Raw genomic sequence first — 24,274 nt, forward strand, 5'->3', positions numbered from 1 at the left:
GACATATTGCAACAACAAGCTAGCAGGCGGAGAGGACTGAAAACTCTGTGCAGCCTAGAATAAATGGCTGTGTGATTATCAGCAAGGATGACTCAAATGCATTCTTCCTTTTAGAGCACCTGTAGGATTAAACTGATCTGTCAAGTACAAAAGTATCCTTCATAGAGCAACTTAGAAATGCGCTTGCTGGCCCTTCTGCTGCATTTCTACGTCCAGCTCTAATTCATTTTTTGATTAGCCCTCATTCTTTTCATATGTGAATGAGAAGGAGAAATTACAGGACCCTTCGCTTTTTGAGCGAAACATGAAAAGACTGAGGGCTGTGCAACTCCCAAACGTTGATGTTGTTTAAAAATCCCAGCATAAGGAGAAGGTTGACAGGTGCTGCATGTGAGAAAGTGCCATCTTTCTTGCATGGTATGCCCCCACTTTTTTGCTGAATTGCTGAATGTACTTTGACTGAGTGTGCCCTGGACTCCTGCCAATCAGGTGCCCAGGGCCTATGTTCCTTCCCTAAAAACACAAAACACAAATTGGCAAACCCTGGCCACATGTCAGCCCCTGGTAAATGGTACCCTAGGTACCCAGGGCCTTCTGACTAGGGAAGGCCTCTAAGGGCTGCAGCACTCATTGTGCCACCCTTAGAGGCCCTGTACCCTTACACACACACACTGCCCTTGCAGGCTGGGTGTCTGGGTACAAGACAAAACAAAGAGTCGACATGGCACACATCCCTGCGTGCCATGCCCACCACCTACACTGCCATGGCATACATCAGCCACCCCTCTAGCTGGGTGCCCTATACCAATGGTGTGGGCACAGGAGCAGGAGCCCTGTGCCCCTACAGTACCCAGGTCCATTCCTGGGCACTGTAAGTGCAGTGCTGCCATTTAAGAGTACATGGTGCTGAGAGCTCGTCAAACATGAACTTCCCAGTGCCATAATGGCAACACTGAAGACTGAAAAGTTTGGTATCAAACTTCTCAGCACATTAAACCCACACTGATGCCAGTGTGGGATTTAATGTACCAAGCACCCCAGAGGGCATCTTAGAGATGCCCCCTAAAACCTAGCCTACAATCCATGTCTGTTCTGAGGCTGCCCAGGCTGCCACACAGCAGACATGTTGCTGGACCCGTGGGTAGGAGAGCCCCTGCTCTCCTGGGCCTGCAACAATGCACATCCTGGGCGAGGTGCTAAATCTCCTCCCCAGGATGGGCAGGGGGAAGCTTCCCCAGGCCACTGCAACCCCCCACTCTGGCGGGAAGCTTGGCCGGAAACCCCAAATAAGGACAGGGGATGTGCCAGCCTGCCAACACCACCCCTCAGGTGGGGGAGGCGAGGTGAAGCACATCTCCGGGCTCTCGCCATCTTGAAGATGGAAAGCCCTGCCCAATAAGGACTAGGCTACTGCCCTCCTCCCTCAGGAGAGAGGCAGGATAGGGTGTGTACCCACCCCAGGACAGGGACCCATTGGTCCCTGCCCTTCACCTACCTGTAACGCCCCTAAATCTAGTATTTAGGGGCACCCTGCACCTTCCTTCCCCAGATTCCAGATTCCGAAATCCGAAGAAGAGCTAGAAGAAAGAAGACCTGCCCTGCAGCTGCTAAGAAGAGGAAGACACCAACTGCTTTGGCCCCTGCCCTACCGGCCTGTTGACCCTCGAACCTGCTCCTGCTCCAACCCGGCATCTCTTGTGGCCAGCAAACTCACAAACCCTGGAGGACCTGGCTACCTTTTGACTCTAAACCCCTGGGACTCCCATGAGTAGAGGCTCTACTCAAATCTACTTCTAATCCCTGGCAGCAGCCCGGAACCGCGAACCCTTCACACTCTGCACCTGTAGGATGGATTAAGCCACGCCCTATTTACAACACTATGTTAGCATAAACAAGATCATTGTTAGCAAGCAAGCTTGTCGTTTCTGCTGCGCTGCACACGACACTGTTGTTATGTGTTATTCATTTTAGAAATGCTGACTCGACTTTGCCTTACAGGATAACAAACTGTTGTTTCACATTCTTAACCGTGAAATGTGCCCTTGGTCTGTACATCATGCAAAGAACGAGTCTGGGTCACTAGAAGGTACAGAGTGTTGTGTTTAGATTGATCGTACCACTTTTTAGACATATCATACATACAGCTGCCAATATCTGAAGGACAAGCGTCTTTAATATTGCAGAACAGTTTGGTTTTAGATGCATTCGAACAGAAGAGCTGATGCATGAGAGAGCTGATCCTTTGATGTGATTCTACTAAGCTGATCTATACGGTATGGGGTCCCCCCTGTTAGCCTAAGAGACCTTCTAATAGTCTAATAATAATAATGTATTAGATTCTAGAGAAAGGAGTGTGGCTGTATACCACTGTCATTATTAGTATGATTGCTCCTTTCATTTTGTATGGTATTGTAATAATGCTTATGGTTCTGATCTGTACTGTTAGTCTGCTAGTGTTAGCCAAGGTACTGCATCTTAGGACGCGAGGTTTATAAAATAAACTCTTTAAACTTTACCGTGTCTGTATCATTATGTTGTGGACTAACAAATAGATACGAACAGGTATTTCGGATTCCCACCACTCCTGAGAAATATCTAAGTCGCTTGTTCTGGTTTGTCTATACATTGGGACCGCCTAGCTAGATCTAGGCTAACGAATGGGATACTAAGCTAGTCGGATAAGGGGTTCTGGGTTCTGAGGGGAGTTTTCTGGTACACCACAATTCTCTGAGGTCCTGGTCTCCTGCGCATAGTTCTGTGCAAAAGCAGAATCCCTGCAACATGGCGCACCTAACGTTTGGTCTTATGATCTGAGACGCTTTAGTAGTACTTGAGTTTAGTCCACAACTACCCTCACTCTCGTTTCCGGAAAACAAGAGTGACGGTTTAACCTACCTAGGTTTTGACTAAAGGTTCTATCAAGCTTGAAAATTAAAAAGGTTACAATTTTTGAGCCCAAGTGCTACTGTAAATATCGTTGTTACTCTTTAGGGTGTCCTTATGGCGGTTAATATTCCCGCTCATAGTAGGGTTCCACTGCGCGCTCATTTGAGGGCTTATGGGGTACCTGATGACGGGATGGCCGTGGTCTTTGTGGTCAGTGCTGATGCCACCTACCCTTATGAGTTGTTTTACTCATGGGTGACCTTTGAGGAGGTGGATACGGACGATAATTTGTTCCACGAATATACAGCCACGCCTGTGCCTGCGGCTTATGCCCCATATAGGACACTAGAAATTCCTATTTCTGCCTGGCAGCATACAATTTGGTTTAATGGCGCCCTCCCCCATGAGGTCGTATCGGCGAGAATGGGCCCGTTGTCAATTGCAGGGGCCACTTGGCCGGTACTGGCCGGATATACTCCACACCCACGCTACCTGACGGTGGGAGTGGGTGATTTACAAACGCTACACACAGCCCTGATTACGGTCCATAGGGCTTTAGTGCAGTATGTGTCACGCACAGTTCAGGTGGGAGCACCTGCGGTTGCTGGGCACGGGACGGATCACCATCACGCGGTGGTGATTAGCCCTGTTATGGTTAATGCGGTTGTCGGCAAGCGCCCCCTCAGTAAGGATGAATTTCCTTACTGGCTTGCGGAAAAATTTGATCAATTAGAAGCCGTGTTTCCAAACACTACACCTGTGGATAAACACAGGATACTCACCATTACTTTGCCGAAGGACCTGGTCCCTGAACTTGTTGATTGTGACAATTGGGGCAAGGTCTTTGCTGCGACCTATTCGAAGTGCTACGGCACTCCATCTATGTCTGTACTACCCTCCGTCATCAAGAAAGTCCAAGAAAGTCATGGTGCGGAGGCAGCAATAGAGTTAGGATTAAGGCTCGTCGACAGTTTCGATGTGGTTTGTTCCATGGTAATGGGCAACCTCAAAGGAGATGCCATGCAGTTCCAAGTTGGTAATATGCTGGAGCTTGTGGCTGATGCCGATAAACCGAGGGAGTTCGCAAAAATTGTTGCGAAAGCCTATAGGATGGTTGGACGTAGTGCCTTAGGCGTGAGACCCACCAATCAATCAATCAATCAATGAAGCTTTATTCGATTAAAATCATTAATCATAAAAGCAAGAACACAGTGCATAAGAACAATAAACATAGCTACATTAACAATTGATTTCTTGATTTAAAAATAAATTTTAAAAAGGCTGTAACGGAGGCTACGACATAGGGTGAATCTAGCATTTGTAGGGCTAAAAGTGCAGGGCGACATTGCCTAATGCCAAAAGATTTCAGAACCGGCACAATCCATCTTTTCCTAGGAATGGTATAAAATTTGCATAGAAAAACAACATGTAATGTGGATTGGGTAGATAGATCATCGCATGGACAGTTACAAAGAAATTTGGACCAATCATTGCATATAGGAAAACTTAATAACCTGTGAACAATTCCCAAGTGAAAACGGACCAACAAAAATCTATCAAAATCACCAGTGACAATTGATATGTAAGGTTGAATTGAAGGACACGTATAGATCAACTGGTGTGCCTGTACAGAGATCTTTTTCTGTTCTGAAGTCAGTCTACAGACATTTAAAAAGTCCAAACACAATTTTTTCAGATCCTTTTTCGCAATTAGGGACAAAGAGGTAGGGTCGTCATAAAATTCACGGCAATCCATGTTACAGAAAAAGGATTTGATATAAGATAACCATCTTTTCCTTAGCGCCCCATCCAATTTTAAAACGTCTGTAATAGTTGTGCGATTCAGGGCCAAATTTTCTGATGTCCAGATCCTATGCCATTGAAGTAGTGGTTGTATTTTGATAACATCTTCTAGATAGCCAATTCCCAGTTCGGCATGGCATATGTATGTTGATGTAGAGGCAGGAACACCCAGTAAAAACCGTAGAAATTTATTTTCTACTGTCTGCAGGGAAGTAGTGTCAATGATCCCCCAAAGACCTGCACCATAAGTGGCAACGGAGACACATTTTGCCTTATAAATTTTCAACAGCTCCGGCGGGGGCCTCCTGCCAAGTTTCTTACTAAAATTATGCAGGGCAGTTACGGTTCTGGTGAACAGGGCCATCCTGGTTTTTATTGCACGTTGCCAACTAAGTTTATTATCAAATAAAATGCCCAAATAGGTAAACGATTTGGTGTATTCTATCGGCTTATCATACACAAACATAGTCTTCAAACCCTTACCAAGGCTAGTGCCAGCAGTCATAGCAAAGGTTTTGGAGACATTAATAGTGAACCCCAGGTTAGACATAAATTTTTCAAAAGAGGAAATTACTCTTTGCAAAGCAAGTGGGGTGCGGGCCATTAGGACGGCATCGTCAGCATATAATAAGGCCGTGATGGTTCTTAGATCAATTTGGGGGAGGTCATGACAATTTTGTACGAGGTATTTTTCTAAGCCGTTAATATATAGATTAAAAAGGAAGGGAGCAAGGACACACCCCTGTCTCACTCCTTTTCCTATGTTAAAATCGGTTGTACATTGACCCGCCGTCCCATATCGAACCCTAGCCTTGGCCCCTGCATAAAGCTGTCTGAGAAAGTTAACTAGAACAATGTCCACCCCGAGCCCATCTAAGATTTCCCATAACTTTGCGTGTACAACACAATCGAAAGCTGATGATAAATCAACAAACGTTAGATAAAAGATAGCCCTTTTAGCCACCGTATATTTAGCCATTAAAAGATTTAGATTAATACTCTGATCCACAGTTCCTATTCCCTTGCGAAAGCCATATTGGATATCGCATAAAATTCCCCGGTCCTCAGCCCAATCTTGTAATTTGTTTAAAATAACTCTACCAGCTATTTTCATTGAGGAGTCTAACAGAGAAATCGGACGATAACAAGCCGGATTATCTCTGTCTCCTTTTTTAAAAATAGGAACTAAAATTGAGACCAGCCACGTTGGAGGGAGACAATTTTCTACAGAAGCATTAAAAAGTGAAGTTAAAAGTGGTCCCCATAATTCCAGGTTAGATTTAAAAAGGTCGGCAGGTACGCCATCTGGGCCTGGTGCCTTGCCCCATTGAGTTGTCATTATGGCCTCAGTTACTTCCTGTACGTCGAAGGCCAGATGTTTCTCAGTTTGAGGTCCCCGAGGCAAGAGCACATGTGGATGTGGGCCTGGGCAATCCAAAGCGACAACAGGACAGTCATAAAGATGTGTATAATGACTAATCCAATCATTTTCAGGAATTGCAATCTCAATGTTGGCTCTATCCGAATTAAGTAAAAAAGGAGCATTAACAGCCTTCCAGAAGGCCGCCGAGTCTTTCACCAAAGCTGCATCATGTAGTGCCAACCACATTAACTTTTTTAGCTCTTGTTTCCTAATATTCAGAGCTATTTTGTACTCCCTTCTGGCATTCCTGATATAAAGAATGTTTTTAGGTTTTAGCATGGAGCACAGACTTCAACTTTGCATAAGCTTGGGTGCATGACTGATCGAACCAACCATGCTTCACAGATTTACCTTTTTTGGTTTCAACAAAGAGAGCCGATTTAATAGTTGCAGTGATTATTGAGAAATTCTTCACAATGTCGCTTTTATCGGCCTCCTCATTTAGGCAGAGCATAAAATTAATACGACAATCAGTGACTATTTTACTCGAAAGCTCTTCGTGGTTCACACGTTCCCAACTTAAAGCATAGCCATTCTGCCTACTAAGGTTAATATTATCAATATCGTTAATATTCAAACCCTTTGATCTTACAGTTTGACATTGTGTCAGCAGATTTATACTTATTGGAAAGTGGTCACTTAAGGCCATATCATGTGTATTGAAATTTTTTAATCTAGAAGAATGCCTGTTAAACGTCAAAATAAAATCTATTGTGGACAGGACACCACGACCATTAAAAGTTGGGGAGAAATCAGTGATAGGGGAGGTTAACATATTACAGAAGCCTAGGTCATGTGTTAGTAGTATGTCATTGAATAAATCCCCTTGAACCGTGTGCGCGAAGTGCGAGAGGCAATCTTCGTCATCATAATCATACATTAAACCACAAGTCCCTTTGCCTGTATATTTACATAAAGAGCAATTAAAATCACCCCCCCATAGAATGATTACATCTTTGTCCGTTGAATCATGGGATCTCTCTATACCATCCAAAAGAGATTTCAAGATACTTGCAAGAAGATGCTGAGGAGTGTTGTTATAAAAATTAACAATAATCATCTTCACGTGTTGAGGACAAGTTAAACCAATGATTTGATAGTAAGGGTCATCCAAAAAACTACATTTATCATAGTTCACAAGATTAGAAATGTAAGTGCAGAGTCCTCCCCTTGCTCTGCCACTGGAAGACGGAACGGCTGAAGTAAAGAAAGTTCGGTATCCTGCCAAATGAACAGGATCTACTAGCCAGGTTTCTTGTAAGCAGAGAATGTCGTAATTCCTTGTAAACTCCAACCACAAGTCATTAATAATCTTCGATTTTAATCCTGCAACATTCCAATACACAATATGAAGGCCCTCATGACCCATTCTAGACATATTGTTGTTCCCCCGATTTCCAATTCCCAAAATTGTTGGGTGTGACAATGAATGTGAAGGGGTTTGAGAGTCAATAGTGGACCCCTGACCCCGGATCGTATTATTATCTTTTGGGGAAATTTTACGGGTCATGGGATCAGGACTAAATCTATCAGTACCAACAGGGAGACAAGGCCTAACATAAGCCTCGCAAGACCTCTTCACCCTAGTTGCATTATACACGCCATTTTGCATGAAGTTGGCTACAGGTAAAGTCAAACCACCATTATGAAAAAGAGTAGGTAGACCAACACCTGGGACTACATCCATCTTATCACCAGATTTCACCAGTCTACTATGTCAATCGACCTCTTCTAAAGAAGGTAAATACTGGAAACGATTATGTGTTGGGATGGAATATTTGTAGCCATAATCAGTAATTGGGTATTTCAATTGCGAAACACAAGGTTTATAAAAGAAACCTAAAGGAACCACACCAATGTTACCTAAGGCTAATGCGTGATTGTCCATATTACGCAATATCCAACAAACGAATTGGGGAGTCTTAAAATTCAGAACCACGCAGTCGCCTGGAAAGAGTTTAGGGTCTTTACCCAGCCAACTAACCCTTCTTACCATTTTGAATTCCGTGAACAGCCTATCAGTTTCACCCACCCTAGATCCCAGCCAAGCTAAGGACTTATTTCTTAGCACCTGCCATGGTTAAGGTAAATCATCTCTCAGTTTAGGTACATTAGTTAATATAACTGTATAAGGCGTTGCAGCAGGTGGTAGGTCCAGAACAGGGACAGGAAAAGCATAGGCAAGATTTACAGCCGATGCGTCATTATGCCTATTGCCATCGCCAACATGAGAGTCAGCCGGGATAGGCCTGGGTTTTAAAAGGGTTATGGCATTTCCTTGGGAAGAAGATGCATGGTCGTCAGAATGTCTCAAATTCGATTGTATACTCCCCAGCTTTGGTAAAGATTTACCCTGGTCGTTGTTTATCACAGGTTTAGGAATACTAGAGATGGATGATGGCGCGTCAATAATTATCAGGGATTTCGACTGTTTAAGTAATGTTTCTTCTATCACGCCAAGCCTTGTAGTAATATTAGTCAGAGATTCTCTGATAAATGTATCCTTAGTTTGCATGGCCACTAAGTTAGTATTTGTTAAGACATGAGTGGGGGTTGACATAACCCCACGGGACGCTTTTTTCAATTTGGGGAGGGATTTATAAATTCCCTTGCTACTAGATTTCTGTGGGTTAGCCTTAGCGCTTGATGTTAATTCTGTCAATACCTCTACATTAGAAACTGGGTTTTTTGAACGTTTAATGGGTGGCTGAAACTCAACGTCCTGATCAGAAAAGGAAATATGGTCTGAAATGTCTACAGCACATCCATTACTAGTAACACCGGGCTTATCTACTACTTGTTTGTTATGAGTTGTTAATAGGTCCCCCGAGGAAGTGATAGCAACCGTACTGTCACGGGAGATTGCTTCTTCGACAGAAACAATCTGCTCCTCCAGGGATCCCATAGCGCCCGTTAAATAATTTAGAATGGAAACACACGGACCCTCTCCAGATTTTGTCAGCTTCTTGGGTTGTGAGCTTACACCCTTTCTTTTCACCATTATGACGGGGTGATTAAGAAATAGGCTAAAGAGAGACAATAGATATAACAAATAAAAGAAAGGAAAACTATCAAAGGGTCACAGAAAATAGATAACAATGCCAGGCCAAGTGACTTAGAGTATAAGAGTGTGTCTATCAACAGTCTACTGGACATACAATTCGAAAACAAATCAGGGAGACACACTACCAAAAACGGATTATGGGCATATATTGTCTGGCGAGCAGCAAGTACTTATCTGTTGCAGTGGTTGTAGTAATAGAATTTAAAACCAAAGTCTATGGCCCGGCCCAGCCTACTCCTGGCTATGACGGGCTAAGACGGGCCCGTCTTGGCCCGGCTTCGCCCGGACCTCGTCTCCGGTGATAAGGGCTCAGCAAGGGGCCGGGTTGAAAGTGCTGCGTGCAATCCTGGGTGCCAGGGACTGTGCAAAAGTGCTTCTCTCCGCCGTACTCCGACCGAGGTCTCCCGCGCTGCGGGACCTCGTCTCCGGTGATAAGGGCTCAGCAAGGGGCCGGGTTGAAAGTGCTGCATGCAATCCTGGGTGCCAGGGACTGTGCAAAAGTGCTTCTCTCCGCCGTACTCCGACCGAGGAAACCCACCATCAAAATTCCTGATGTAGTGCAGCAAACTAAGGTGAGTTCGTCTACAAAAGACGAAAAGCCCAACTTTCCTAAACAAAGTTGGCGAGCCAAAAAACAAGAGAAGCAGCAACAGAAACAGGTTTCTCGTCCTGCCTCACCCGTACAGTCGTATAGTGAACGCACTTATGATTTTCGCGATCGTACTCGTATTAAGTCACCTGGTAGGTTTCAGGTTTCTGGACAACGCTCTCCTCGTTCTTCACAGGAAACATCGACTACACATACTGGTGGTGTAGAGCGTGGGAGAGGACGGGGTGCTCAAGGTCGAGACCAGCCCCGCCAGACTGACGGTAAAGGCAAGCAGGAAGACACTGCCAGACAACGTCCACCGTTTCAGAAAAAGAAAGTTGCTGCTATCTCAGCGAGATATGCCTCAGATGGTCAGGACACAGCTTCGGAACCTGACATGGGCACTAACGCTGCTAGACAGCGCGGCGGAGGTTACAGTAGTGCGAGAAGCATTGCGTCCATTTCTGGAGGCGACAGCAACTGACATTTATGTGACAGTTGAAACTGCTGATACTCGCGTAGCTCCCCCAGAGAGATTATTTGAAATAGTCCTTAATATTGAGGGTGACATACAACGCAAAATTAAAGTGTTTTTTTGGGATAATCTTACCACCACCTATGATATTCTTTTGGCGGAGAAAGATTGGCCTCCGGCTTGCATTTTGGACGCTCCAAGGGGAGAGGAAGTTATACTTCCTTCATTTGGGCACGCAGTGCCCACGGAGGAGTCTACTAGGTTAGCCGGGGAGTGGGCACAGGTGCTTGCACCTGCGTTATATTGTAATCAGGTTGGCTGGGATAAATGTTCTCCCAATCACGAGATTCCATTGCGATCCGATCCCCAGCCTCAACCCCAATATCCCATGCGTCGCGAGGCAAGATCTCACGTCGCGTCCATCCTTGAACAATTGGAATATCAAGGAGTGGTTGAGACATGTGTGTCACCCATGAATAATCCTTTATTTACTGTGACGAAGCCTGACGGGTCGTACCGCCTAGTTTTGGATTACCGGCATTTAAACTCGCATTGCCGGACGTGTGCGGTGCAAAATACTCATAGTTCGGCTCCCGTCGATAGTCTTGTGAGAAAACGTTTCAAAACTACGCTCGACTTATCAAATGGCTTTTATTGCCATAACCTGGCCCCTCTTAGTTATGAGTGGACAGCTTTCACCTCGGGTGGCAAACAAAAATTGTTCAAACGACTCCCGATGGGCTATAAAAACAGCCCTGGAGTTTTTGCCGCTCGCGTGGTCTCTCTCTTGGAGATGGTAGACCCGGAGGCATACTCGTATGTTGATGACATTTATCTGACTGACGACGAGTTGCTTCCACACCTTGCTCGTGTGGATAACATAGTGACTATGTTTGCCGACTTCGGTTACAAGTTTAACTTTAAGAAGTCCCACATTGCTGAGTTTACAGTGTTATTCTTGGGGTACGAACTCAATAATGAGGGTCGAGGCTTGGCACCGCAATTCCTTGAGAAATGCGCACGCCTTCGTATCTCTACGACACTGAAAAAACTACAATCCCTGCTGGGTTTTCTGAATTTCGGTCGATCCTACATTCCTGATTATGCCCAGCGTATCAAGACGCTTTATGCCTTGATACAACCTACTTTTACCAGATCTTGCTGGCTGCCAGAGCACTCATTGGCATTGTATACTTTGCAAACTGATCTTCTTACAGCTAAATATCTAAAAACTCGTGACAACCACACCAACCTGGTCATTAGAATTGTTCCAGGCGCGGAAGGTTTCACGTACTTAACGTTCAATGAGGGCGACACAGTCCCCATTGCTTACAAATCTCATCTGTACACTTCGGCTGAGCTGCGATTTTCTACTGTTGAAAAAGTATTAACAGCAGTTCAGATGGCGATCCTGAAAGAATGAGCGCTATCACAAGGAAAGCGCATGCTGGTGGTAACACCGTTTCCTGCTCTCGAAGCAGTCACTAAAGCTAGTGTACCGAATTCTAAGGCTTTGCTCCAAGGTGGATACAATGGGCGACCTCCTTAGTTTCGCCTGACGTCGAATACATCTTTGACGCGGCGTTGCAGACTCAGGAGAGTTTGGAGTATGAATTTGTTCATCCTGCTCCTCTGTCATTGCGCCCTATCGAGGAATACCATTGTGCCATATACACTGACGGGTCGGCGCAACCCGCGACTGGATCAAGGCATGCTTATTCAGCGGCTTGCGCAATTGTAGTCGGTACTTTCGTAAATGGAGAGTTCCAATCTGATGCAGTGCATACGCAGTCATTGGGTGATTGTACCGCGCAGTTGGCGGAGCTTCGTGCTCTAGTGCTTGCACTTGAGTTTGCTGATCACAGGGTCACTACTCTTATAGTGAGTGATTCATACTATTGTGTTCAATCTTACAACGACAATTTGCTTTTTTCGATTATGAATGGGTTTCGTGATTCCAAAGGTGGCACAGTTAAGCATAAAACGCTTTGGGCTCGAGTGGCAGAACTTAAAGGGAGTCTGCCACTTGTGAATGTAATTCACACTCTTGGTCACCAACGAGTTGGTGTCCATGCTGTCGGTAACAGTTTGGCTGACGAGGCAGCTAAAACAGCAGTGGCGACATATTTAGTAGCAGCAGTTACAAGATCAAAATCTAAGATAGATGATGACATCTTAGCAGCTATTACTGCTTCTGAGACAGGGACAAACTTCCCTAGAGGTTTTCCTTCTCGATACCATTATCACTTAAGTCCTGATAACGTCCCGTTAGTGAGGATTAACGACGTTGGTGATAGATTGATTCCCAACGCGGACTGCAGACCAAATTTAATAACGGCTGCCCACGAAGGTGTTGCGTCTTTGCATGCTGGAGTGTCAGCAACTGTGTCTCTTTTACAGCAACGTTACTGGTGGTACGGTTTGTATAAACAAGCGCGGGCTTATGTACTTAGTTGTGACATTTGCCAGCAGATTAAACCTTCTTCTGTTGCGCGTCCACCTCCAACGCAGCTGCATATATCTAATCAACCACTTGCGTGTGTTTATTTAGATCACTGCGGTCCTTTTACCTCTGATACTGCGTACAAGTACATCTTGGTTGCAGTGGATTCGTGCACATGTTTTCTGTGGGTGTGGCCACAAAGGAGTGCTGATGCCAGGACTGTCATCAAAGCATTGCGTGTCTTTATAGGGAGTTTTGCATGTGGTACCCTTCACTCTGATCAGGGCCCGGCGTTCGCCTCTAAGGCGTACAAAGAAGCAATGAGAAGTTTGGGGGTCCAAGTCAAATTTTCGTCTCCATACCGGCCTGAGGGCAATAGTGTTGTGGAACGGATGAACCGTGACCTAAAGCAATCGTTGACAGCCAAGGTGTTAGGTACAGGCCGGAACTGGCTTGCCCACTTGTATGACGTCCAACGTGCACTTAATAACCTCCCTAGAAGGTCTCTGGGTGGGCGGACACCGTACATGATGCTCTTTGGAGTGAGAATGTTTGTTCCGGACCTTGATGGTCTAGACATGGCGGCGGCTGCCGCGCCTTTTGACCCAGATGACCACTGTGCTGTATTGCAGAATCTACAAGAAGCAAGAGACACTCTGGCGAAGGAACACGTGCCCTCTACATCTGAAGAAACGCTCCTGATTCCGGTGGTCGGCTGGCTGCCTCAAGTTGGTGACCTGGTCCGTGAGAAGGTGGAGAACAAGAAGGAGTTTGGCCCCTCTTATCGTGCACCAGTCCCGGTGCTTGGAGTATTGGGTACACGTACAGTTGTTTTACCCCCACTTCCTGGTCGCAAGGGTAACAGGTACATTTCAATTGAGAATGTCAAGCTACACAGGGTGGCCGATTCTCCATAGTATGACATCTTCGGTTTCCTGCCCTTCGATGCTGAGAAACTCTGTTGTGATGCCACCCTCTGTCATCGTGCCTGAGGTTTCCATTGAGATGCTTACAGTTACTGATCCGCCTGTGCCACCTACTGCTGGTGGTTTGCCTGATGATCCTGAGTATGCTTATCCTGCAGAAGTCCCTTTGCCCCTATTACATACAACACTTACCCAGTCCCATTCTTCCTTTGAAACTGAATCATTGACTTCCACTGCCCCTTCCAAAATTTCTATATTTTTTGCCTGGTTCAAGAGACATTTTTTGGTTGCACCTTGGACGTACATCTGGTTGGTGCTGATTTGTATTTTTTTATTCATGACAATTGGCTTTGTGGTAGTGTTTTTTAGACTTATCAATGGACACTACCTGAATGAGCGTTCTACAATTCAATTAATTGATGGAACTTTGGCCTCCCATTCCTCATCAGACATCATGAAAAGAGCCCAGACGTTTGTGAACATCACCGCCTGGCCTGTACGTGATGGGATTGCTTGGGATGCAGTGAACTTTCAAATTCATGATCCCACCGAAGTTATTAATGTGCCAACTGTTTTTCGTGTTTCTATGGGTGATGTAGTTAAACAAAACATCCGCTCAGATGATTGGGATGTACAAGCAATAGAAGCACTGTTTTCTGATTTAAAATATTATGCTGCATTTGATGCTGAAGATCTGTATTTAAATACTGCAAACTACGATGAACAATTTTGTTTTCAACATTATGGCACACATTTCCTACGCAGAGCAAATACTTTTCTAAATTTTGTTAATTTCACTCAATGGGAACATTGTCCTGTCCCTATGCCTGGCAGTTCTGCCACTTTATTGAAAAAATTCACATACTTTTCGGATTTTGGTGTGTCAGACCCTGCTTCTTTTTATTTTAAAGTGGCGGTAGAACCCACGTCTAAGGTTAGATTGACACACACACACAAATTATTGTATTCCAAATCCTTTATGGATGAGTTGGCTATTGGAGGTTATGACGTATGGAAAGCTACTATCGATCTTAAATCGGTTTGGAGAACTAAACCGTGGCAGGTACAAGGAGCAGAAGCTCTGCATCGTGCCTGTCTTATCCCAAACCATATATTGTTTTTGAATTCGTCTAGTTTTCAGACCACTTGTTTTGGATTGGCGATATCTAAAAAATTAATTTCCCCCTCGATCCCGGATCTGGGTGCTTATCCTGGTTGGGAGAATCACTCAGATCTGTCCCTTACTATGTTGCAGTCCCTTGTTTCCAACACCACATTCAATATTTCAACATTGAATCCTGAGGGTTGGTTGGTATGGCAAACAAGCTCAGATTCCTGTCAACGACGGTTTCTGGATTTGGCTCCAGGGTATACACAACTTAGGGTTGACCCTCGTTTTACATCTTCACACACGGTGACTACCTACTCTGTAGGTAAGTTATGTCAGTCGTGGCTGCAACATTCCACGTTAACTTCAGTTAAGCTTCATTTATCACGATTGAATGACAAAATAGATTTGAATTATTTTATTAAGGGTCCTGCTAATGGCAGGTCTAAACGATGGGCTTATGCTATTTACAATGAAATTTGGAAATTGACGCAAATTGAAGCTGCTTCTAGACTGCGTGCTATTGACCAGGCCAATATGGAAAAGGTATTGGCTGTGATAGATAATAGTATTAATACTTTGTCTTCTAGAATTTATACATTAGATAATATTGTTTCTTCTGTCGTAGACATTGTGCAAGATGATGTATCTGTGTTGTATCATGGTCAAAATCAGTTGCGTTCAATTATGCAGTTTGCATGGACATTGCAAACATTAAAGGCAGGGAAAGTCCCTTTGGATTACATGAATATTTCATCATTGTTCCTTCCTTTTAATTTGACAGAAAAACAGCAGTTCATGTCCATGAAAGATGCAACTTATGCATTGCTGCACATTGAAAAATTAGAACCTTTACCTTTTTCTGTAGCTGAGTTGAATTCAGCCGTGTGGCTTATCCACGGATTAGTCACTTTACCTTTTAGTTTGTTCAAATCTAGTTCGTGCATGAAGCATTATGCCATTGGCAGATATGAACAACTTGGTGATGCGTTCCTGCACGAAGTTTGGTCACTTCCGTTCACTTACAGATGCGTAAGGGATGGCAAGGAGGTTTACTTAAAAGGTGAAGAATGCACTTCCGCTCCTGATCATTCTGTGGTTTGTAGACAATTACAACTACATGGCGCTTGCAATATACACGCTCCAAATTTAGCTTGTGTCCTAAAGGGGATTCCAATGCCAGTTATAACGTCTTCTTTTAAGCAGCTGGCCAACGGTAGTTATTTGCTTTTAAATAGTGAAGCTTGCTATGGGATGCTAGTGGGTATTCCTTACATAGTCACTGTTTCGCAAAAAGTAGTTTGCTGTAATAACGTCCTTTTCCCACCCCCGCAAGGCCGACTTGATATATCCATCTGGCCAGCGATTCCAACCTTGAACGCAGAGTTCAATAGGATGAGCAGAATAAGGGCTCTTTTGTCTAAAAAAGAGGTTGCGTTGACTTCGTCCCGTGAAACATTTCTTCTTAATGTGGCGAACACACGCACTGAGGTACAAGCTCTTTTAATTACTGACCTCCTCCTCCATTTTGAAACCATGGTTCAAACTATTTTTAATGCTTCGTCTACGACTGGCCTTGTTCATGTTATTTAAAATTGTGGGCTCGGGCCTCATGACATCTTTCCAGACTGTTTTTGGTGTGATCCCCGCATTTTTACATTCTATTTTTTCAAGTGTTTTCGGAGGGTTCCCCTTGCTCCTCGCTTTGGTGGCTGGGATCCTCTTGTTGATTTGCGCACTTCGATATGGCTGCACACCAGGAGTTGCAAGAAAGCATGCTGCGATTGCTCCATCTTCGTAGCCGGATGTTTGATTACTACGGCACCTTACCGCTGGCAGTTATTAAGCGTCAAGTATGGATTGTCTTTCCGGTTTCCCTTTTTTACGTGTGTGCAACCTGTCTTTCATTGCCTAGATTGTCCCTTCCAATGGGCTCTGGACTTGTGCCTGTCAAACTTGGCGTCACCTGAACCGGATTTTGATGAACTAATGTGTCCCTTAGTGGCTCATGAACTTGATTGTTCTGGTGTCGGGTTTATGGCTTTGGGTGCTGCACACGGAGTCCTTGGTAACTGGGATATCGGAGAGGCGGCTATTGAATTCCTTGAAAGGAGTTATATCGAGGATGCTGACAATTGTCCTATCATGGTGCTGGATGCTCCGATAATTGATGAACACGTGTGTTCTTTTCCCTTGTTAAATTGGATGGCAGATACTTTTGCGGAACGCTCCAATGATTTCCTCTTGGAAGCTGTTGCAGCTTACGGTGCATATACCTTCATGGATTGACTGATTGACATTGTCACTCCAGGGTGCATCCAGGGCTGTTAATTTTCTACGAAAGTTTTGCTAATATTTTTAAGACATCATTTTTCAAACGAATTTTTTTTTTCCTTTTTTTTCTCGGACTTTACACTTACCTTATATGGACTTATAGTTCATGCCCTTGGTTCCGTTCTAAATCACTTGAACTCGGCGTTCTTGATAAGTGTATCCCTATTGGTTCGTGCTCCGATCATGGGGGGGTGTAGGATGGATTAAGCCACGCCCTATTTACAACACTATGTTAGCATAAACTAGATCATTGTTAGCAAGCAAGCTTGTCGTTTCTGCTGCGCTGCACACAACACTGTTGTTATGTGTTATTCATTTTAGAAATGCTGACTCGACTTTGCCTTACAGGATTTTTTTTTTTTGAAACATTTTATTATTGTTTTCAAGACAACAATGCAATACAAACCCCTCCACCCCCACCGTCGGAAGGAGAGCGTTACATTTATCAGTGTTGCCAAATGTCCAGGAGCTTAATCCTCCTTCCCAGGTGGTCCTTCCCCCCCTCCTCCTCCCTCCCCATGTCAGTGTGCCCCCCTCTGCCGTCTCCACTCCTGATGTACCCTTCCCCGACAATGAATCATGTATGGGTGCTCAACCGTCCCTAGGAAACCCAGGCTTCCCACACATCCCGCTACTTCTAAAAACGTCCAGCACTCACCATTGCTCCTCCTCTACTCCCCACCCACCGCATCCTCCTGCCTGTCAGATGTGCTCCCCGCTTCCCCCGCGCCAGACATCTGCCCCTGAAGTTTCACCACCAGCGCCTCCCACGCTCGGACCGTCGCCAGGGCCTTCTCATCTTCCCTCCGGAGGGCCAACTGCAACCGGAGCGCACCCTCCGCTCCAGCCCATCTTGCAAACGCCACCCTCCACCGCAAGAAACTAGGCCCCGCCCGGGATTTCCAGTGCATAGTCAGTTCCCTCTTGGACATAATCAACCCTAAATCGTAGAACTTACTGGTAACCTTTGTCCGTCGGGTGTGGGGAAACCAAAGTAACAAGCAAGCCCCCATTTCTGGAGCAATAGAACGGTCTGTCACCTGATTCAGGCAATCCACAACATCTGCCCAATAGTCACCCAACTGCATGCAGGACCAAAACATATGGCGGAAATCAGCCCACTCTCCCCCACACCGCGGGCACTGTGAGTGAGCACCCCCAAAATATTGCAATATCTTGACCGGTGTCAGATAAGCCCTGTGCAGCATAAAAAACTGAACCAACTGAAACCGGGCATTCCGCGTTCCCTTCCAGGCCCTCCGCACCAGCGTGGACCACGTGGTCTCGGGGATCAATTTCCCAAGGTCCGCTTCCCACTTACCCCTCAACACGGTCAGGGGTTGCAGGCCTTCTGTCGACAGCCTGCGGTAGAGGCAAGTAATGGCCTTGGCCGTCCCCGCCGCGATCACTACATATTGGCAACCCGCGGCGACCGGCGGCTCCGAGAGCCCCATTGTCCAATGCCTCTGGAGGCTCGCGATAAGGGCCGCGTGGAGTAAATAGTCCCCCCGCGGCAGTCCATAAGAGTCCTGCAAGTCCTGGAAGGGCAACAGCACCCCGTCCCTAAATAAATCGCCTAACACCTGCACGCCCAGCTCCTCCCAAACTGCCAGTCCAGACCAATCGCCCCCATGCGGGAGCGCCGTACACATTCCCAAAGGGATCTCCGGGGCATAGGGGTGAGCCACGGCGGTCCTCCTCTGGCACCCGTCCCAGCACAACCGGAGGGTACGCTCCTCCAGAGTAAGCTGGGCAAGGTCCAACCGCTGTTGAAGGACTATAAAGGCGAGCACATGCCGCGGGATTAACCTACCCTGTGGGCCGTCCGGACCTCTATACTCCCTGGCCACCGCCTGCGTGAGCCATTGAAGCTGGGCCGCCAGGTAGTACCATTCAAAGTCCGGGGCTGCCAGTCCCCCCTCCGCTCTCGGCCGCCGCAATGTGGTCAACGCCACCCACCGCCTTCCCGAGCCCCAAATGAAGCTCGTAGATAGTGCTCGAAGCCGCGCGAAAATCGATGCAGGTACCCATATGGGCAGGGTGCGAAAGAAGTAGAGGAGGCGTGGCAACGCCACCATCTTCAACAGCGCTACTCTCCCAGCGCACGAAAGCGGGAGCGTGCTCCAGAAACCCATACTACCACGCAAACCACGAATGGCTCTGCCAATATTCCCCTCCAGCAAATCAGGCTGGGTGTGATAAATATTAACCCCCAAATATCGCAGGCAGCTCCCTTCCCATCGGAGCACTTCCAGCGACTGGGTGGCCTGTCCACCCGGTAACAGCGGAAACAAGCATGTCTTGCCCCAGTTGACCTTGAGCCCGGACAGGCGACCAAAGGCCTCCAACAAGGCGACTGCCCCCCGGAGCGCGCCATCCGTCTCCGGACTTTGCCTTACAGGATAACAAACTGTTGTTTCACATTCTTAACCGTGAAATGTGCCCTTGGTCTGTACATCATGCAAAGAACGAGTCTGGGTCACTAGAAGGTACAGAGTGTTGTGTTTAGATTGATCGTACCACTTTTTAGACATATCATACATACAGCTGCTAATATCTGAAGGACAAGCGTCTTTAATATTGCAGAACAGTTTGGTTTTAGATGCATTCGAACAGAAGAGCTGATGCATGAGAGAGCTGATCCTTTGATGTGATTCTACTAAGCTGATCTATACGGTATGGGGTCCCCCCTGTTAGCCTAAGAGACCTTCTAATAGTCTAATAATAATAATGTATTAGATTCTAGAGAAAGGAGTGTGGCTGTATACCACTGTCATTATTAGTATGATTGCTCCTTTCATTTTGTATGGTATTGTAACAATGCTTATGGTTCTGATCTGTACTGTTAGTCTGCTGGTGTTAGCCAAGGTACTGCATCTTAGGACGCGAGGCTTATAAAATAAGCTCTTTAAACTTTACAGTGTCTGTATTATTATGTTGTGGACTAACAAATAGATACGAACAGGTATTTCGGATTCCCACCACTCCTGAGAAATATCTAAGTCGCTTGTTCTGGTTTGTCTATACATTGGGACCGCCTAGCTAGATCTAGAATGGAATACTAAGCTAGTCGGATAAGGGGTTCTGGGTTCTGAGGGGAGTTTTCTGGTACACCACAATTCTCTGAGGTCCTGGTCTCCTGTGCATAGTTCTGTGCAAAAGCAGAATCCCTGCAACACACCCACCAAGCCTGGCCTGTGCAACAGCCCGGAACCGCGAACCCTTCACACTCTGCACCCACCAAGCCTGGCCTGTGCCGGAGTGAACAAAGTCCACGAGGACGACCCCACGGCGACTGTGACCCCGAGTCCATCACCCAAGGACCTCCCTCGACACTCCTGAAGAAGCCTGCAGCCTCAGAACCAGGTGCCCCCCCAACCGCGATCAACAGAGGGTAAGATTTCCCGACACCAAAAGGTACCCCTGCACCCGGCGCCCCGCGGCCCCCTGTGCCCAATCCCGGGGTACCTACCTATCCTCCAACTACCCAACTTACCTCTCGAAGTGGTGGTGGCACCTGAAGAATCTTCGTCCCCGAGCTTGCAGTCTTTTTCTAAACCGGAGATTTCCCATTGAAATCAATTGAGCGCCCGAAGGTTCAAAAGCACCCTGCACCCAGCCGCCCGAGTGGCCCTGGCAGTGCAACCTCTACATCTATCTACTTCCCCACTTGCCCTGAGTAAGTGACCATGAGCCCAGCTCCCACAGCCGCGTGGCCTGCTAGTCAGCAGCCACCAACCAAGGCCCCCCTACCTCTCATAGGATAACATTGGGCCTAACTCTCTCTGCACCCGGCCGCCCTTGTGCCGTTGAGGGTGAACCAACTGTACCTACCTGACCCTGGGAGACACCTGAGTCTATGCCCAGAACCTTAACTCTGCCAGTCGAGTACTTACCTTTAAACCGATAACTCAATTTTCTCCGTAGGGTAACATTGACTGGTTTTTCCTGAAATTTCTTCTAAGTGTGGACTTTTCAAAAATTTAAATATTCACCAAAAATCAGCCGAGTAACGAAAACGAAAATACTCACCTGCTATTAGGTGAGCTCCCAGTGCTGGATCTTGGTGCCCAGCACTGACTCTGAAAAATACTTACAACGGTACTTAGCAGTAACCCAATTTTCTCCAATAGGAAATCATTGACTGTTTTTCTGTGAAATTTCTTCTAAGTGTCAATTTCTGCAAACTTTAAATATTCTTTAAAAATCGTATAATTTCTGAAAACGTAATTACTTACCTGTTTTGGATAAAGGTCCCAATACTGAGTCTAGGCACCCAGTACTGGATTACAAAAGTAACGAAAACATACTATACTTGCAACTTGACTTTTCTGCCATAGGGAATCATTGACTGTCTTCTATGAAATATTTTCTGTCAACTTTTAAAATAGCAAAATATTGTCTAAAAATCATCACAGTAATTAAGTCGACTTTTATCACTTGATTCCAAGTCCTGACCCAGGACTGAATCTAGGATCCAGTCCTGGAAATCCAAAAGTAATCCTAAAAGTAATCTGTTGCAAATAACTTGAAACTTCCATTGAGCTCAATGCATTATTGTGTTTAAAATTGTGTTGCCTATTGCAACCACTTGTAACTTTCTACAAAAGTCAATTGCATATTGCAAAAGTATTTATATAAAGCATCTCATTCTGAGAAAGTATATTTTAATACCTATTGTTGGTTCTAAAATAAAACAAGCATATATTTTTTGTAGATAAACCATTGGCCTAGAGTTCAGTTATTGAGTGTGTGAGACCATTTGCTGACTGAGTGTGTGCAACAAATGCTTTACACTGTCCTCTGATACTGCCTTACTGCTCAACCAAGCTACCACTTTAGAGAGTAAGGTTATATCTAACTTTAGCCTCTGCCAAACCTCTGGGGACTGTGGACTCTGTACACCCTGTACCTATTTGGGAACAGTATATACAGAGCCACTTTCTCACACTGCAGTTCTCCAATATAGATCTGTCAAGATAATTACTCAATCTACCTTGATTTGGCACAGTATAAAATAAGTCAAGAAGTCTCCTATGAAAAGATATGCAAATCTGTTCGAATCACTTTCCCTAGTCAGGGGACCCACTAGCTGGAAGGGGCAGGGAGGACCAAAATAGCTCATCGGTATAGAACACTGCATGAGCAGCTCATTTTGAGGTGGTAGAAGATAGAGTAATCCAACTGGACCTCAATAAACGGTTTCCTAATGTGCAGTAGCCCGTGACCACCTCTGACGCCAAAGTGTAATCTCATACCTTTGCAGAATCAAGCATGCTTTCACCTGTTCAAGCTGAACTGACATTGGTCTTCTTGGCCAGCAGGAGTTCCTCTCTTGCAGCTGTTGAGGCTAGAGAACAGAATGACGCGTATTCATTCTTAATGGTAACTCTTCTAGCCCTCCCACTCCATACCACTTTAAAACTTCCAATGTTAGGAGGAGCCTAGCGCTCAACCAAGATGGCCGCGTAGGCTTGTGGCTCCCGAGGGCCTCCGCAACCTCCCACGTCTATCCTGTCATAATCCTGGTTTTCTCGATGGGCTTCTGTTTATGATCTTGCGCTAAGGTGCCACTTGTTTTCCAAATCGAAATTGGACTCCGGGAACCAGTTTTGTGGCGATCTGAAGTTTGCGGCCTTCTTCGGCCTTGGTCCCGAACTCGAGTTGGTGAGGTGCCCGGGTGCGAAGTGAACAACAGCGGCATGCCAGGCTGGGCCAACCCCGGACCCCGTGCTTTCACTTTCGGTTTCGAGTTGATCTGCGGAAACTGACGTCGGGACATTGGGTGAGCAGCGCTGAGGACGGAGTGCATAGCTTGACTCTTGAACTGTAAACTGGCCTATTTCAGTTGGTGGCCCTGATCTCCTGGCCTTCCTTCGGGTGCTGGAGGGTGCTGACCTTGGTGGTCGCCGACGATGACGACGAGAGTGGACGGCGATAAGCTTAAACCCAAGTCTACCCGGAGGGGAGCCTATTCCCAGGCCAACAATATGGACCGCTATGCACAGCCAAAGGGATCCCCTAGTGGATCACGTAAATCGCCTGAGCCGCCCAAGGAGGCCTCGGGCGCATCATCCGAATTGACTCTGCTGGATGTCATGGGGGCCATTGAGGAGATGAAGGCGACTGTGAACCAGCAATTTGATACCTTGGCTAATAAATTGGACTCGGTGTTGATTGATGTCACTTTGGTCAGAGCGGACCTGTCCAAAACTAATGACCGGGTCGATTCATTGACTCAAGCAGCGTCGAGCCTAACGGTAGATGTGGCTGCGTTGCAGACGACGGTGCGGAGGTTGCAGCTCGCCAGTGACCTGACTGATCGTCGTCTTGAGGACTCCGAAAGCAGGGCCAGGCGGAATAACGTCCGTATCATCGGGGTGCCCGAACGATCGGAGGAGTCTGCTGTGGATCTTTTTGTGGAGGATCTAGTGGTGACTCATCTAGAACCCAAAGGGCTGAGCAAGTTCTTCGCTGTGGAACGGGCCCACAGGATTCCAGGGGGTGCGCCGAAGGTGGGTGCCCCCCCGTGGCCTATCATTGCCCGACTTTTTTATTTTCGGGATAGAGACGCTATCCTTCAGGCATCGAGGGTGGCTGGGCCAGTAAAATTTGAGAACTCTAATGTTAGCTTTTACCCAGACTTCACGCAAGCGGTTCAAAGGCAACGGATGGGATTCTCGGCCATCAAACGGCGCTAGAGAGACATGGAGTTGAAGTATGCGATGCTATTCCCGGCTAAGCTGCGGGTCGAGTTAGATGGTCGCTCACACTTCTTCGACCGGCCGGAGGTGGTGGGAGAGTGTCTGGATGCCCTACCCAGGAGTCGAGGTCGGGAAGGTCGGATGGCGGAGAGCGGAGAGGGTTGACGGAGTAGGAATGGAACTGTGATCCTCTTGATGGACTGGACTGGTAACGTTTTGCACCTGTGGCTGCACTGGACTCCAGTTTGTAACTCTTTGCCCCGTGGTATTTGGAGGTTGCGGGGGGCTTGCTGGGGCCCTTTCCTCCTTCTGGGGTTTTTCTTGTCCTTTCTGTAGTGAGTTTCATATTGGGGCGACAGGCACACTGCAGGTTGGGGGGGCTGTTCGGGCTCACGCAGGGGTGCAGGGAGGGGGGAGTTCTGTCGGGGTTGTTGGGGTGGGGTTGGGGTTTGTTTGTTTGTTTCACAAGGCGGGGTAATGTTTTTTGTTGTGCTATTATGATTGTGCTCTCCAGAAGGG

Source organism: Triturus cristatus, chromosome 4_1 (assembly GCF_964204655.1).
Source record: "Triturus cristatus chromosome 4_1, aTriCri1.1, whole genome shotgun sequence".
In the NCBI taxonomy this organism is placed as follows: Eukaryota; Metazoa; Chordata; class Amphibia; order Caudata; family Salamandridae; genus Triturus; species Triturus cristatus.